Source organism: Zootoca vivipara, chromosome 16 (genome assembly GCF_965207765.1).
Source record: "Zootoca vivipara chromosome 16, rZooViv2.hap1.1, whole genome shotgun sequence".
In the NCBI taxonomy this organism is placed as follows: domain Eukaryota; kingdom Metazoa; phylum Chordata; class Lepidosauria; order Squamata; family Lacertidae; genus Zootoca; species Zootoca vivipara.
In genome coordinates, this window is record NC_142599.1 from 36923160 (window position 1) to 36941347 (window position 18188).

The window sequence follows — 18188 nt, forward strand, 5'->3', positions numbered from 1 at the left end:
AACAATGGCAGATTTGCCTGACCTTAGATCTTCCCACCTGACTACACTTCCCTGGCCCTCTATGCTGGCCCACCAGGACTTTGATCAACTTCCTAGATTTTCTATCCATGTGGATGAAAAACCTGCAGTGCTCCAGATGTTTCTGGACTCCAGCTCCCATCAACCCCAGCATTCAGCATGGCCCAATGGTCAGGAGTGATGGAAGTTGAATATAACTTTTGTTAAACAAAAACAAACCAGAAGCTTTTCTTTTGGGAATTATAGGGGCAGAACCACCTAAATTGTATTGAAATTTATTTAGGAATGCTACCACAGCAGCAATAATGTTACTTGTCCAAAAATGGAAAGAAGCAGAAGTCCCATTAAAGGAAGAATGGATACAAAAAACTTATGGAATATGCAGAAATGGCAAAACTTACCGGAAGAATAAGAAATCAAGATAATGGACTTTTTATAAAAGAGTGGAAGTGGTTTATTGCAGGCATAGGGAAACTCGGCTCTCCAGATGTTTTGGGACTACAACTCCCATCGTCCCTGACCACTGGTCCTGTTAGCTAGGGATGATGGGAGTTGTAGTCCCAAAACATCTGGAGGGCCGAGTTTGCCTATGCCTGGTTTATCGAATATTTACAGATAAATTGCAAACAGATAAAAACACGAACAGGATTATTGTAATAACTTGCAGTTTCATAAGAGTATCTATTTGAAGTAGGTAATAAGTTTAAGGAACCGCAGAAAGAGGGGGGAAGGAAACCAAACTTTAAATTGTTAAATTGATTGTAAAACTAATGAAATGCATAAACTTGAAAAGTATGAAGTTGAAAGTTGAAAGCTGGGAACATCTGGAAGGCCATAGACCTCCATAAACTTGCACCTGCTGAAATGCAAATTTGGAAATTTTGGTTGCAGCAACTGGTACTTCCTAGTTTAGGGGGGAAAACTAAATGATGAAATGATAGAAGCTTATATAATTATGCATGGCATGAAGAAAGTAGAGAGAGAAAGGTTTTTCTTCCTGTTTCATAACCCTAGAACCTGTGAACATTCAACAAAGCTGAATGTTGGAAGATTCATGCAGCAGGTCGTTAGACTATGGAACTCCCTTCCACAGGAGGCAGCAATGGCCATCAGCTTGAATGGCTTTAAAGGGGGACTGCACAAATTAATGGAGCAAAGACTATCATACTAGCCACGATGGCTATGCTGTGCCTCCAAGGAGAGAGGCAGAGATGCTTCTGAATGGCAGTTGCTGGAAACTACAGGACAGGAGAGGGAATTTGCTTTTAGGTCCTGCTCGTGGGTTTCTGACAAGCACCTGGAGTGACTGCTGCGAGCTCAAAATGCTGGACTAAATGAGCTATTGGTCTGATCCATCATCAGACTCTTCTTATGTTCTTATATTCTCATGCATTTCATTGTTTTTGGTGGTTCTAACCCAGGCATCCCCAAACTTTGGCCCTCCAGATGTTTTTGGACTACAATTCCCATCATCCCTAACCACTGGCCCTCTTAGCTAGGGATCATGGGAGTTGTAGGCCAAAACATCTGGAGGGACGCAGTTTGGGGATGCCTGTTCTAACCCACCCCAAAGACCTTTTCCAATTTGAAATGTGGTGGTATAATTATAAGAATAATTATGACTTTTTGGGGGGGGGGACCTGAATATATCATATATAGAGTTGGAAGGGACCTTGAGCACCATTTAGTCCAACCTCCTTCAGTGCAGGGACAGCTGCAGATTCCTGCATTGCAGGGGGTTGGACTAAATGATCTCACGGTCCCTTCCAACTCTACAGTTCTATTATTATAAATAACAATGGTTTAACATGCTATTGATTATATTATATATATGATGTGCCATCCAAAGCACATAATAGTTCAGCTGGTTAGTAAAGAACCGGGAACATTTCTACACATGTGGTGGACATGTGAAGAAATTTCAAAATTTTGGACAGTTGTACATGAGGAAATCAAGAAAATCAATAATACAAAATGCAGAGATGTACCTGTTAGGTTTGATAAACGAAGAAGTACCAAAAGAAAATAAAAAAGTTTTTTTAATACGCCAGCACAGCAGCAAGGATGGTAATTGCAACCAATTGGAAAACATCAAAGGTACTAACAAAGGGGGATTGGATTTCTAAATTTAGTGAATATTTGTTAATGGCAAAGTTAACAGCAGCAGTAAGAAATCAATCAAAACAAAAATTGAAAAACAAATGGAGATGCTATGAGGATTATATGAAGAAAGATTACTCAAAAGATGACATGCTAACATGCTTAGAATAAGAGATATGAAGGGGGGAAATAAATAGAATTAGAAATAAATTGAATATAAAATTGTATAGATAACAGAATGCACAAATGGTAACAAAGATACAACAGAAGTCGGAAAAGCGACGGGGGGGAAGTCGAGGGGGGAGGGGAGGGAAAGGGGGAAAGGTGACGGGAAATTGAGATGGGGAAAATGATGAAATGAATTGAAATGTACCAGTATTTTTCTTTTTCTGTTATCTTTGTTATTCTTTCTTTTTGTTGTTGGAGATATTGCAGAAACGGAATTGCAATGAATGTATTAATTAAAATAAATAAATAAATAAAATAGTTCAGCTGGTTAGAGCATGGGGCTGATAATGCCAAGATTGCAGGGATTATGTGCTTAGGATGGCTATTATCATTTAACACTAGTAAAGTGTCCATATTCTTCTAGGCAGAGTGTGTGCATACACACACAAAAAGACACAGACGTGGTAATTGGGGCTCTAAACTAAAGGACTGCCCCTTCCTGTAAAACCATGATGTTTAGAGTCTAAAATTATCTCAATATATCATTGCCTACATCTGTACTGTCTATCCCAGGAATAGAGGAATTTTGGCCTTCCTAGAACTGTTGGATTCCAACTCTTATCAGCCCCAAGCAGGACAGCCATTGGCCAGGGGTTAAAGGAGTTGGAGTCATATAAAGAGGAGGCCACATACCAAATCCCTCCGCTGGTTTAGCCCAGTGAAACCGAATGTGATGCCCACCAGAACTTCCACCACCCTTGCCCATTGACCATACTGTTTGGGGCTGAAGGGCGTTGGAGTCTAACAACATCCACATGGCACAAGATTCACCACTCCTGACCTAAAGATCTCCCCTCACCCACCATAACCATTACACCATTAAGCCCAAAGTCTGAAATTACCTAAACATATCACTACCTATATGTGTGCTGTCTGATTTAGGAATTAGGACCCTGTGGTCTGCCAGATGTTCTGGGACTTCAATACCCACGATCTTTCACCTATTACCAACAGCATCAGGGTGGGCAGCAGATTGGGGAAGGCAAATCTGGAGATAACCCTCTGAAAATCCATAATTTAGCCATCCTGGAGAACTCCCATTCTTCAAATCCGTTTCCCTCTGCTTCTCAATCCACATGAGCAGTGATGAATAACCCATTTATCACTAGGCACGGGGTACTACAAATCGGTGTGGCAAGGAGTTTGGCATGGTTCTGCCTGGTGCTGATGTGGAGGCATTGATCTTCCACAGCTTCAACTCTGAGTCACTAGGGCTACCATTCAACCACTGTCACCAGCATCCCGTGTATTTCCCATAGAGCTCTTTGATCTTTATAGAAGCCACATGCTTTATCATCGGTATCATGGAACTGGTGTGACTACTAATTAGATGTATCTCGATCCATCGAATTATGGTTACATAACGTGTCAAGGATCAGGAGTCATGAGGCAGCTGTATGCAGTATGCAGACATGGTCTCCTTGGGTCCATGGTTTTGGACTGACCCACCATTCCCCAGCTCCTGTATCATCTATAAGGAGGAGGACTGTTTAGAACCATATAAAAGGGCCTCTCTATCCAGGAGTCCTCATTCACTCACTGGCCTTTGCCTTTTCAACAGCTGTCTTCTCCCCACTTGTTAAGGTAAGTCAGATTCTGCTTGTGTCTTCACTTGCCCCTGTGTGAGTTTCTAGACTTTTGCTGCTATCAGTGTTAGCTAGCTTCCTGCTGTACAGATTGGGACTACACCATCAGGTTATCAGGAAAGAACAGATGGGAACAAGGAGGGCAATATGATCACCATCTCCAAATATTTGAAGGGCCATTGTGTCAGTGCTGGGATGCCGGATGATGCTTTCTGTTGCTCAAAGCAACTTGAAAGAATAGGTTCAAGTTATAAGAAATAGGATTTTGACTACATATTGGAGAGAACACTCTGATGGTACAAGCTGTCTGACAATGGTCTCAGAAGGTGGTGTGTGAGGTTTTGAAACAATGAATGGATGGATGCCCTGAAGCTGTGGGTTTCCTGTATCAGTGCTAGTTACCTTTTAGGTCCTACACTGTTTTAATGGGTTGGGAATCAGGATCCCAGATGAACGAGGAGGGAAGCCATTCAGGGATTCCTGTTCTGGATCTGTTTATTCTCTGCACTCTGGACAAGATTGGAGGGGATGGGTGACAGGAATGCTCAGTCTTCGAGACAGAGAAAGAAGCTGTACCTTTCCACAAGTTAAGGTGGAACTTAAATGGCTCAGGACCACAATATCTCAAGGACCACCTCTTTTCATATGAACCAGCCTAGACCCTGAGATTATCTTCTGAGGCCCTTCTTGGTGTGCCTCCTCCACGACAGATCCAGAGGGTGGCAACATGAGAACGGGCCTTTTCTGCATTGGCTCCCCATTGGTGGAATGCTCTCCCCAGACAGGTTTGCCTGGCGCCTTCATTATACACCTTTAGGAGCCAGGCAAAAACGTTCCTCTTTAAACAGCTCTTTGGCTGGTTGACATCCAGTGCCCTTTGGAAATGGGAGGGGGAGAATTTATTATTATGTATATGATTTTATTATGTATATGTTTTTATGTATATGCCTGCAAGCATAGGGCGGTATACAAATGTAATAATAAATAAAATAAGTGCAGTTTTATATGAAGAATTATCAAAGAGGTGGAGGTTGTGTCATTGGAGCTAATAGGGCAGTGTCACAGAAACCTCAGTCTGCTCTCAGAGAACTCACAACTGCTTGCCCTTCTGCAACCAGTTTAGAGATCGCCTGACATAACAGGCTCCACTGCCAAAATCTCTTTCCAAAAGGTGAAAAGCCAGGTGCCTCCATTGAAGGGCGCAAGCAGAAGAGGACCACATCAACCCTCAACTATGTGGGTAGATGAGGTGTGGAGAACCTGGTGGAACTCAATAAGTTGTTAGACGAGAAACTACAGGAAGTGGGGTTACTCTCAATTCCTGCTTGTGGGCTTTCCATAAGCATTGGGTGGCCACTCTGAATACTGGATACAGAACTACAAGGGCCACTAGCCTGTAGCCTTATGACTACAACTCCCACCATCTTTGATCATTGAGCATGTTGGTTTGGGTTGGTGGGTGTTTGAGTCTCCACAACATCTGAAGAACACCAAGTCCTCCCAACCTGATCTAAAGAGCTCCCCTTTCCCATTGGGGAAGACTGATTTACCTTCTGTGCGTGTTTAACAGCAAAGTTAGCTGTTTTATACTTGCAATATCACCCATGCACTTCCATCATATACTTGTAATTCAAGAATGGATGGACATAGAAGACAAAGACGGATACATAATTTTGGTGGTTCAGGGACAGAGAAGAAATCTGTGTTTCTGATCTAATGAGGTGTGTTTTCCCACCCATGTCTTTCAGATGTGTGAAGAAAGGTGTGAAGATAGAGTTATCTACTCTTCTGGGAGAGAACCCTGGTTCAATCTGAACTCAACGTGGTATGACCCAGCTGGATCCTGGCTGGACAACCGCCGCAAGCCATTTCGCTATGTTGTAAACACATCCTGTGTCACCGGTTGCAACCGCAGGGATGATGTACCGAGAAGAGGAGGCCACAATTACCGATGCTACGGCTATCGGAGCTCCACCTGTAGACAAGGGGGAAACCCAAGAGTGACCTGCTGTGTCCACAATCCTTCAGGAGGACCCCGGGATTACTGGGGGCGTCCAATAGGTGATTCCTGCGATGGAAATACAGGGGGGCACTATTCTAATGATGAGTCGTTCTGCTGTGGATCCGGCGGTGGATCTGCTGGAGGATGTGGAGGTGGGCAAGGAGGGGCATGTGCCCAGCCAGTTGCTTCATCAGGAGGATGTGGAGGAGGAAGAGGAGTGTGCTCTGAGCCTGGATGTGGAAGAGGACGAGCAGTGTGCGCAGAACCGGGATGCGGGAGATCTTCAAGAGGGCTGCAAACCTCTGGGGGCTCAGGGTGTGGTGGGTCTTCAGGAGGATGTGGAGGAGGAAGAGGAAGAGGAGTGTGCTCTGAGCCTGGATGTGGAGGAGGACGAGGTGTATGTTCTGAGCCGGGATGTGGCAGGTCGTCAAGACGGCCGCAAACCTCTGGGGGCTCAGTGTGTGGTGGGTCTTCAGGAGGATGTGGAGGAGGAAGAGGAAGAGGAGTGTGCTCTGAGCCTGGATGTGGAGGAGGACGAGGAGTATGTTCTGAGCCGGGATGTGGCCGGTCGTCAAGACGGCCGCAAACCTCTGGGGGCTCAGTGTGTTCTGAGTCCAGCGTTAGATCTTCAGGAAGATGTGGAAGAGGAAGAGGAGTATGTTTTGAGCCGGGATGCGGAGGAGGAAGAGGAGTATGTTCTGAACCGGGATGCCGCTCATAGGGGAGTATGTGCTGAGCCAAGGGGTTCATCTTCAGGTGGATGAAGTGTTCCAAGCCATCAGAAAGATGCTGAAGAAGGTCTGCCTGTTCCAAGCCATCAGATGGGCTCCAAATCACCCTGCTCCTGCAACCACAATATACAAAGCCAAGAATGTTACAGAGAGAGATGCCGTTAGGCCAAGTGGTTGGCAAGCGCAACCACAGCAGAGGAAGCTTGATCATATTTATTTATTTATTTATTGTATTTATTCATTGGTATTTATCAATTAGTAGCCAAGCTGGGCTCTCAAAGCAGCTTACTCTAGAAATTCAACAAACACACACCCAAAAAATTACAATACACCAGGAAAGCACAAGAGTGGTAAGAGCCTCTTCTGGGCCATATCTATTGATGAGCTCATCATCTGCATAGAAGTTTCTTCCTTCCAGGTGGTGAGAGGGAAGCAAGTTGCAGATACTCTCCTAGACTGACTGATGGCACCAATACCAAACCACATAAAAAGCCTTTTCTGTCAATGTCTTCTTCTAAATTTGATAACATCCTGGAAATGACGTACCATTTCTCACCCCATCAACCCATGAGTGATCTTGAAAACCTAAAGACTGTGCCCGCTGCAGAGAAGTGTGAACATTTCTTAGTGGACCATATCTGGACCGTTGATGCTTGAACATTATCTGCCGGCCACAAAGTTCTGTGCTTTTCCTGTTTTTTTCTTTTCTTTTCCTTGGCATAAATAAAATTCTGTTGATTGGCTATAGTTGTGTTCTTCTGATGATTGGGTGCAGTCAGTGGCTGCCCTGCTAGTTCCTTCTTTGTGGCCTGGGAAGAGGGGTGTGGCTAGAGATTGATGTAGCCTGAGGCATGTCTCAGAAGGCATACAGAGAGGAAAGGAGGTCCACATTTTGTCCCTAGCCTAAGACTCCCTATCCTTGTCCTATATATCTGTCCAATGCATCTGCAAGTCCTTTTCGTATTTCCTGAACCTCTTTGCTGATACAAGTGGAAAGGAACCATTAGATGACAGGTGAGGAATCTTGCAACTTTTTAATCTACAGGGTGAGGAGGTGGTCCCGATCCTCCTTTTCTTTCTCCCAAGGAACTGCACATGGGAGTTATATTAATTTAAATTAATAGAACAGAATACTTTCGTGTCATTTGCTTCAATGGGTTTACTCTGAGTAGGACTAACATCAGAGACAACCCTTTATCCCCCCCCCACCAACCTTTGCCCCACCCCCAGCTATAGAAAGATGGGTGGCAGCCAGCCAGGTAAGCCCACCTACCCTGTGGGGGGGGGAGTGGAAAATTTTGGGATTCTGCAAGGGATTTGGGGATTTGTTTACATGAGTCTGCCTTGTGCCTTTGTTTACGTGAGTCTGCCCTGTGCCTTTGTCTCTGGGGTTCAGGAGATAATCAAGAAAGGAAGCTGTGATACAATAGGCTGAGATAAGACAAGTGAGCCTGACCAAGGCCCCCTTTGGAATTGGAGGCCCGGGCCAAATGGCCCATATGGCCCACCCTCTGTTTGGGCCTGCAAATAGGAGATAATGAATCCACCAAGGTGCAAAAGAGGGGATGGGAGAAGGAGATAAGGACCTGGGTAGCTCAGTTGATAGAATATGAGACTCTTAATCTTGGGCTCGTGGGTTCAAGCCCCACATTGGTCAAAGAAAAAGAATCTGCATTGCAGGGAGTTGTACTAGATGAACTTGTGGTCTGTTCTAACTCTACAATTCTTGTCAGGGAAAAAACAAGTCAGAATATGTAATAATAATGATAATAATAATTTATTGGTACCCCGCCCATCCGACTGGGTTTCCCCAGCAACTCTAGGCGGCTTCCAACAAAGATTAAAATACATTAAAATGTCACACATTAAAAACTTCACTAAAAATATGACAAAATGGAACTTCCAGCTTCAGATGCAGTATACCTTTGGGTACCAGATGCTGGAAGAAAAACAACAGAGATGTTTATGAGCTTTCCAGAGGGATGCATCCGGCCCATCCTTTTACAACTTAATGGCTTCCAACTGCATAGCTGCCAAGTTTTCCCTTTTCTCGCGAGGAAGCCTATTCAGCATAAGGGAATTTCCCTTTAAAAAAGGGATAACTTGGCAGCTATGCAACTGTCGCTGGACTACATCTCCCATCAGCCCTGACCACTGGCTGGTGCTGATGGAAGTTTGGGTCCAGCAATGTCTGAAATGCCACAAGTTCCCTACCCCAACTCTATGCAATCCATGGAATGCCAGCAGGAGAAATAACTGCAGCATATTAGTGGAAGATGATCGCCACCTGCTGGCCGCCATGCTTCTGGTACAGTTCCTTTCCTTTGTCAGGAATAGGTCTTGCTGTTGGCATTCTTAACTGGTGAGATTAATATTTTGGGCACAACTATCTGTAAGCATGGACTGGAGCTTCACAGAGGCCACAATCACACGATACATTCAAAGCACCATGATCCCTCTTTAAATAGTCGTGGCTTCTCCTCAAAAAATATGGAAGCTGCATTTTGTTCAGTATACTAAGAGTTGCTAAGAGATCCCCTCTTCCTCTCACAGAGCTACAATTTCCAAAGTGGTTTAAGCATCGATCCTTCTTCACAGGGAACTCTAAGAATTGAAGCTCTGTGCGGGAAATTGAGGTCTACTACTAACTCAGAGCTGCCATATTTTGAAGAGCAAAAAAGAGGACACATTTGCCGACTTCTACTTTTAACTAGGGACGCAGGTGGCACTGTGGGTTAAACCACAGAGCCTAGGGCTTGCTGATCAGACGGTCGGCGGTTCAAATCCCTGTGACGGGGTGAGCTCCCATTGTTCAGTCCCAGCTCCTGCCAACCTAGCAGTTCGAAAGCACGTCAAAGTGCAAGTAGATAAAAAGGTACCACTCCGGCGGGAAGGTAAACGGCGTTTCCGTCCGCTGCTCTGGTTCACCAGAAGTGGCTTTGTCATGCTGGTCACATGACCTGGAAGCTGTACGCCGGCTCCCTCAGCCAGTAAAATGAGATGAGCGCTGCAACTCCAGAGTCGTTCGCGACTGGACCTAATGGTCAGGGGTCCCTTTACCTTTACTTTTAACTATGGATCAGTATGACAACTCTCATTTTACATACCCATGAAAAAGAGGTTGTTTCCTATAAAAAGAGGGCATATGGCAGTTCCTAATATTATTTGGGGGAAGCCATGACTGTTTGAAGTGATATAAAAAGGCTTTAAATGTAGGGTGTAAATATGGCCTGATTATCAAAAGAATAAAAAATGAGAAGAAGAAGTAAAGGATTCCATACCCTCCAAGTGTCCCAATTTTCCGGGGAAAGTCCAGGAATTGCAGAAGCCATTCCGGTTTGTGATTTAATCCCAAAATGTCCTTCTCCTCCACATCTCAGAGAACAACTGAAAGTGCAAAACCCGAGTCCTGTCTATACTGACAATAAAATACCTGCACCGAATGAAGGAAATGGTAAAGCTGACATATAATATTGAAGAAAAATGAAACCAATCCACTTTACATTCTTTAATTGAAATGTTTCAGCAGCCAGCAATTTTGTTAGGAAAGGTGGGAGGTGTTTATTCCTGTTTTCATCGGAGAAATGCTGAAGTGTATGGGACTCCAAGCCGCGGAGCTTCAGATAGGCTCTCTCTCTCTCTCTCTCTCTCTCTCTCTCTCTCTCTCTCTCTCTCTCTCTCTCTCCATATATATATATATAGAGAGAGAGAGAGAGAGAGAGAGAGAGAGAGAGAGTTTTCCCATTTAACAATCCAATAAAGGCAACAATAAAGACATTCCGAATTATAAAATATTCAAGCACTACAAATATTAAGCCAAAGCTTAAATCTTTGTTTGACTTTGAGGTCCGAGGATTGCAATCATCTCACATTTGCACTGCTTTCTTAATTAGTCCAGGTTGTTCCCATAAATCAATCCGATGTTAATCCTTCGTTCGTTTTCACAGCCTCTGAGTTCATCCAACAAGCGAGTTATATCAAAACAGTGTGGGTGTTTATTTTTGTCCATGTCTTTCGCTTTCACTTCTTCATGCCTGTAATTATCCAATACGGCACGTCCCAAAATGGACGAAATCTGGCTTTCTGCCAATTGTTCCAGGCATATGTCCAAACCTTTTCATCTCATCTCATACCAAAACAGATAAGCCTGTACTTTGGCTAAAAGCCTCAATTCCCATCTTCTGCTCTTAACAGTCCATCCGAACAGGGCCGGCTCTAGGTAGAGTCCTGGTGGTGTGGGGTGCCGGGCCGGTAGGCAGGGCACTATGCGGCAAAGCCGCGCGGAAGCCATGCTGCGCCCTGCGAGGGCGAGGGCGCCAGAGCGATCTCCGCCCCTCAGCGCCAGGGTGCGCAACCTGCTCGACACTGCCCTGCATCCGAATTAATTGCAAATTCATAAATCTTTTCCACACAGTTAATAATTAGATCAAAATTATATCAATATTACAGTACAGTACAGTCTCGCTTGCGTACATAATCAATCTGTATTCAGATTTTCCAGGGAGATTTGCCAAGTAAAATAGCAAATGTATAGCATATCACAAGGAAACAAAGGAGGCTCCCCTCCCCCCTTTCTGTTCCGACATACCAGTTCCAAAATATAGAGTGAGATTCTATGTGCATTCTCCGGATTATGATGCCCTGGGCCATATTAGCACAGTAAAAGCTACAGTGGTACCTTGGTTCTCAAACTTAATCCGTTCCGGAAGTCTGTTCCAAAACCAAAGCTTTCCGAAACCAAGGTGCACTTTCCCATAGAAAGTAATGCAAAATGGATTAATCCGTTCCAGACTTTTAAAAACAACCCCCAAAAGAGCAATTTAACATGAATTTTAGTATCTAATGAGAGCATTGATCCATAAAATGAAAGCAATTAACAATGTACTGCAGTCACACACACACACACACACACACACACACACTCAATCAGTCAGTAGAACTGGGTTCCACACAGTCACAAAAAAAGAACAAAAAAGAGCCACAAAAACGCAAAATAAATAGCAAATACAGGTGGACCTCGGCGTAACACTCAAAATGGAAGTGTGGCACTCAAAACAGAGAACGTTCAGCTTCCAAAAAAAGTTCACAAACCAGAACACTTACTTCCAGGTTTGCAGTGTTAGGCTTCCAAGTTGTTTGAGCACTGGCAGAGGAAGAGGAGGAGTGTGTGGGGGAGAGCACTGCCCCTGGCAGTGTGATCCCGGTAGGGTGCCATCATGGCGCCCCCCCCGCCCACGCTAGGCGCCCCCCCCCCACAGGTGGTGCGCCATGCCCCCAGGACGCAGGCCCCACCCCCAGGATGTGCGCCCGCCCTGTCCCCGCCTGCTGCTCCGCCACTGTGCTTGAGTACCAAGGCATTTGAGAACCAAGGTACTACTGTATTCTGCTTGATTAACTTGGGTTCCTTAATTTAATTCTTCCACCCTGCAAAGAACGTCATTGGAGAGGACCCAATATTTTTGCTTGCTCCTCCTTCATCCAGCTCTTGAGTACTAGCCTGTTGATTGCAATTCACGAGTCTGGGGAAATGACAGAGTTACCCATCACTGCCTTGCCTTGTAATTATGGCTCACACATCACTTAGCAGTTCCTCCACGGGAGTCTTACCTTCTCATTTCAGAAACACACCTCAGATAACCCAAGACACCAAACAGGGTTTCACAATGGTGCACCCTGTTCCCAACTTTCTGCATTTCCTGCATTCATTAGATGTTTTGTTATATCTGTCTATGGATGGGCGTGTCTAAAATCACAGGCGAGGAGAGCATTGTTGTTGCAATGAGCTCCTGTTGGCGGGCTTTCCCCTTTGGGAGGCAGTGTGGTACCGGTACAGTGGCGAGGGTGTCGGACTAGGACCTGGGAGAGAGAAGGCTTCAAATCCCTGCTTGGCCAAGAAGCTCACTGGGTGACCTTGGGCTGCTCACTGCCTCTCTGCCCAACCAAGGTTGTAGTGGGGATTGAATGCTCCATGGCCCTTCTTATATTCTTAGAAGTGACATTGAGGGAGGATTCTTGTGTTCATGCCCTGTTTGCCAGCTTCCTATGGGAATCTGATTGGCAATGTGTGGGACTGGGATAGATGGACCTTTGAGCTGAACCGTTTGGGCTCTTCTGATGTTCTTTAGAACTTGTCCATTCCTGCTCCTGCAACTTCTCTTCTCCTGAGCCAGCCTCTGCATGCTGTGCCCAGCTGCCTTGATTTTCAGCCCCATTGGCTGCACTAGTACTATAACTACTCTCCCTCTGCCTTTTGGCCTTTCTCCCTCTCCTGCAGCTGTTAACAGACTCTCCAAGTGCCCCTATTTTCCAGGGACTGTCCCGGATTTACAGAAGCCATCCCAGTTTCTTGGTTTGATCCCAGAATGTCCCGCTTTTCCTTAGGACATCGCTATTTTCATCGGAGTAATGTCGGAGGGTATGGAGTTATCCAACCCCTGAGCCAAGGAGATAAGTAACTATACAACCTTTACAAGACATCGGAAAGCAGCCCTGTGGAAGGAAGTTTTCAATGTTTAATATTTTGTTTTGTTTTTATATACAGTGGTACCTTGTTTTTGAGTCCGGGATCCATTCCGGAGCCCCGCACGCTCAACAAAAAGGACGCTCGACAAAAAGGATGCTCAACAAAGCGCCGCTCTGTGCACGCACGAGGAGCGGTTTGCGCTTCTGCGCATGCGCAAGCAGCAAACCCGGAAGGACTTATTAAGGGCAGACATATACGGAGTTACCACTGTACGTTGGAAACTGCCTAGAGTGGCTGGGGCAACCCAGTCAGATGGGGCAGGGTATAAATAATAAAATTATTATTATTATGGAGTACGACATCCCTATTTTCATTTGAGAAATGTTGGAGTGTATGTGTTAAGACTGACAAAAGTTTGTGCAGTTACAGGTGTGTTGGTCTGCCATAGTAAAAAAAAATAAAAAAAAATTCTTTCCAGTAGCACCTTAGAGACCAACTAAGTTTGTCATTGGTATGAGCTTTCGTGTGCATGCACACTTCTTCAGATTTGCTCTTCATGCCCTCTGGGGTCATGAGATTTATTTGGCACTTATGCCTGAGAATCCTCTTTCCCACTACACCTACAGGTACTTGCCCGGGAGAAAATCCCACTGCACTCAATAGGACTTACTTCTGAATAGACATGTACATAGACACACTATCAGGCCCAAGCTCAGGATGACCTCAGACTTGCAAGAGAGGTTAAACACAGTAAGTGAAGATTCTTCTTCTATGTTTGATGCAAGAGAAAGAACAAGCGAGTAGCAGGTCCTCTGCATGCAAAAGACAGAGAAACACTATTAGGTGACAGAGAGAAGGCAAAACAGCTCAACACCTACTTTGCCTCTCTTTTTATCAAAAGAAGAAATCAGTGCCCAACCTGGTAATAAGAGAGTAAATGATGTACAGTAGGAGCTACAACCCCAGAGTGGGGCAGTCAAGAACAATCCCTTCCAGGTCAGAATGCTTACAATAATTAGTTGAATATGCAGAGCTAGCCAAATTAACAACAACAAAAATGAAAGATCATTCAAAACAACAACAACAACAACAACAACAACAACAACAACAACAACAACAACAACAACAACAACAACAATTTATTTATAGCCTGCCCATCTGGCTGGGCTCCCCTCCCCCCAGGGCTTGCTGATCAGAAGGTCGGCAGTTTGAATCCCCACGATGGGGTGAGCTCCCATTGCTCGGTCCCTGCTCCTGCCAACCTAGCAGTTCGAAAGCATGTCAAAGTGCAAGTAGATAAATAGGTACCGCTCTGACGGGAAGGTAAACGGCGTTTCCGTGCGCTGCTCTGGTTTGCCAGAAGCGGCTTAGTCATGCTGGTCACATCACCCGGAAGCTGTAAGACGGCTCCCTTGGCCAGTAAAGCAAGATGAGCGCCGCAACCCCAGAATCATTCGCGACTGGACCCTTTACCTTTCTAACCACTATACTAGTAACAAAGAAATCACTCCTGTTGATTCACAGCAATGATGGCCCATGTGTAGCCTTTGATGATCTACTATTATGGCACTGTCACAAGGAAGTAAATGACACCCATAGACTGCTGGAACTGTCCCTTTAACAGGACTACAATGAGATCATTGGAGCTGCGAGGAAGGCATAATGGTGTGTGCAGCTGAAGCTTCAATTTAATGAAAAGGAAATGGGAAATGAAGTCTTCTTATGCAACCTATAAAGGCCACAGTTAGGAAGATAGGAAGATCTGCCTTCCTCTGAGTCAGATCATTGTTTAGCTCTGCATTATCTACAGCAGTGGTGACCAAACGTGGCCCTCCAGCTGTTTTGGGACTACAACTCCCATCACCCCTAGCTAACAGGACCAGTGGTCATGGATGATGGGAATTGTAGTCCCAAAAAAAGCTGGAGGGCCATGTTTGGCCACCACTGGTCTACAGTGACTGGCAGTAGCTCTCCAGACTTTCCCTGCCCTACCTGAAGATGCCAGGGATTTAACCAGCAACCTTCTGTGTCCAATTTAGATGCTCTGTCACCAAATTATGGTCCTTCCCCTAAAATGGATTCTAGTCCTCATGGTTGTGAATTAAGGGCCAGTTTAAATAGGAAGCTGAGTTATACCGATTCAATCCATTGGTCTATCTAGCTCAGGGTTGTTTTCAATGAGTTGCAATGGGTGTCCAGGATTTCAGGCATGGGACATACCTTTTTATTATTTTAAAATTATTGTTTGATTTAAAAAATATAAACATACATCAAGCAACAATTCAGAATCCAAATATCATGATGACTCTGAATCTCCTGACTTCCCCCCATCCCTCCCATGGGTCCATATGACAATATTTACAACTGCATATCAATGCTATCCAAATTTTCCCCTTCTAATTTATCCACATTTCCCTTTCTTTGCAAGTGTGATTAGAATCCTGCCCATGTTTTGACCTGCTTGCAATGGCCTCGTAAATAAATTATAAACTTTTCACATTCTTTTTTTTTTTTTTAAGTTCTTGTCTTCTTGATTTCCAAGCTTCCTGGTTAATTTTGCCATTTCGGCAAAGTCCATCATCTTCGTTTGCCATTCTTCTCTGGTTGGGGTTGACTCTTCCTTCCATCTCTGGGCTAGAAGCATCCGTGCAGCTGTTGTCACATACAGAAACAAACTTTTCTGGTCCTTTGGACATCCCCCAAGTGCTGGAGATTGAAGCTGGCACCTTCTACATGCAAAGCAGATGCTCTATCAGTGAGCTACTGAACTTCCCCTGATATTTCTTCCTGCTTCCATGGTCACCTGTCTCTGACGACATCAAACCAAAGAAAAGTAGTAGATGTTTGTTAGATACAGCAGAGCTGCAATTTTAAATCACTTTAGTCCATGATGACAGTGCTCTGTGCATGTAATTTACCACCCTCCCTTCCAGCCTAAGCCAGTCTGCTCATGTCAATCACACCAAGAGCAGATGGAGGAACAGATAAGTGTGGATGCATTTAGGGTTTGCTTTGGAATTTGGGCTGAATATATGGGACATGATATACATTGAAATTAAAGAAAAAAAATCAAAGTGGCTTTTCCCAGGAGGGCAGAATCCTTCTAGACAGCAAAATCCCAAGAAAGCCTTAATGGTATTTATGCACATATGTGACTACAGTGGCAAGGATTCAGAAATGGAAGGAGGCGAGAACACACTCAAAGGAAGAATAGTTGATGAAAATAATAATAATAATAATAATAATAATAATAATAATAATAATTTATTTATACCCCCGCCCATCTGACTAAACACGATAAAACATCAAACATTAAAAACTTCCCTAAACAGGAGAAAAAAGAGATATTATTAATATAAGCCTGTGAAACATAGGATATAGAAAAGTGTGCAACAAAAGGGACAGGAAGTATCTATATGTAGATGTGATGAGTGTATTTGTTTTGTATTCTTATTTGTTCTGTAAACCTGTGAGGATAAGTTTTGACGAAATATTGGAAGAATAAGGGTTTCTTTTGCCCTCTTTTTTCTTTCTTTCTTTTTTTCTTTTTTCTTCTTTTTTTTTATCGATCTTTTTCATTGTATCGCTGATTCTTTTTCCCCTCCCTTATTATTCTCCCCACCTTATTATTCCTTTTTATATGTAAGTGTGTATTTGTTGCTTTGTTGATTTTAAACAATAAAAACTATTAAAAAAAAAACTTCCCTAAACAGAACTGCCTACAGATATCTTCTAAAAGTCAGATCGTTTTTTATTTCCTTGATATCTGATGGGAGGGCGTTCCACAGGGCTGATGCCACTACTGAGAAGGCCCTCTGCCTGGTTCCCTGTATCTTCATTTCTAACCCTCGTGTGGGAACTGCCAAAAGGCCCTCAGTGCTGGCCTTCGATGTCCGGGTTGAACGATGGGGGTGGCAACACTCCTTCAGGTATACTAGGTCGAGGCTGTTTAGGGCTTTAAAGGTCAGCACCAACACTTTGAATTGTGGTCGGAAGCGTACTGGAATATGTAGAGATGGCAAAATGGACGGCATCAATAAAAGATATGAATTTAGAATCTTTTAAAGAAGACTGGAAACCATTTCTGGTCCATATAAAAAGCTATTTGTTGAGTAACAAATGTAATTTTCTATATGGAAAATAAAATAAAATATTATTATTTGAAAAAAGGAATTCAGGCTGAATTTAGAACAGGCATCCCTAAACTTTGGCCCTCTAGATGTTTTGGACTACAATTCCCATCATCCCTGACCACTGGTCTTCTTAGCTAGAGATCATGGGAGTTGTAGGCCAAAACATCTGGAGGGCGCAGTTTGGGGATGCCTGATTTAGAGTCTGGGTAAAATTAGCAAAAATGAGCATCTTAGGAGCAACTGTTTAGAATATTCCCCCTTAGATGTCCCTCTCTGGACCCAGGAAGAGGTTGGCATTGTTTGGAGGTGTTGAGTAAACATTCCAGGTTGACGAGCAGGATATTATAAAGAGTGAGATTAAGCATTTAGGTGTCCACCCAATGGCAAACAGGTATGAGACTCGAGTGACTGGTTTGCTCGAGGGAGGAAGAGTCATGCAATTGTGTGGGAGGCTTATTGGAGGACTTGATTCAGGAGAATGTGGGCCAACTTCATCCTAGCTTGGGAGAAAAAAAAAGCTCAGAGGGATTTAGGAAGCCGCCTTCTATCTAAAAATAAAGGAAGATTCCAGCCCTCGTCATTGAAAATGCAGGGCTGATTGAAATAGGCAGCTTGTGCCCCCAAACAGAGAGATCTGCCATAATGGAGCCAGACCAGAGTCACTGAAGACAGTGGCTGTCACTTCACCTTGTGCCAGAGAGTTTTGTAAGTTGTAATTAACAGCACATGAGGTGAAGAAAGACTTCCTGTTTCCTGTCCTGAACCAGATCTCCCAGTTGACCTCGAACAGTGCTTAATTTTAGCGGAATCCCAGAACACCAATCTCCCAGCTGACCTTGACTTTTCAACCATGTTTCTAAAGCAGGGTTCAGCAAACTTTTTCAGCAGGGGGCCGGTCCACTGTCCCTCAGACCTTGTGGGGGGCCC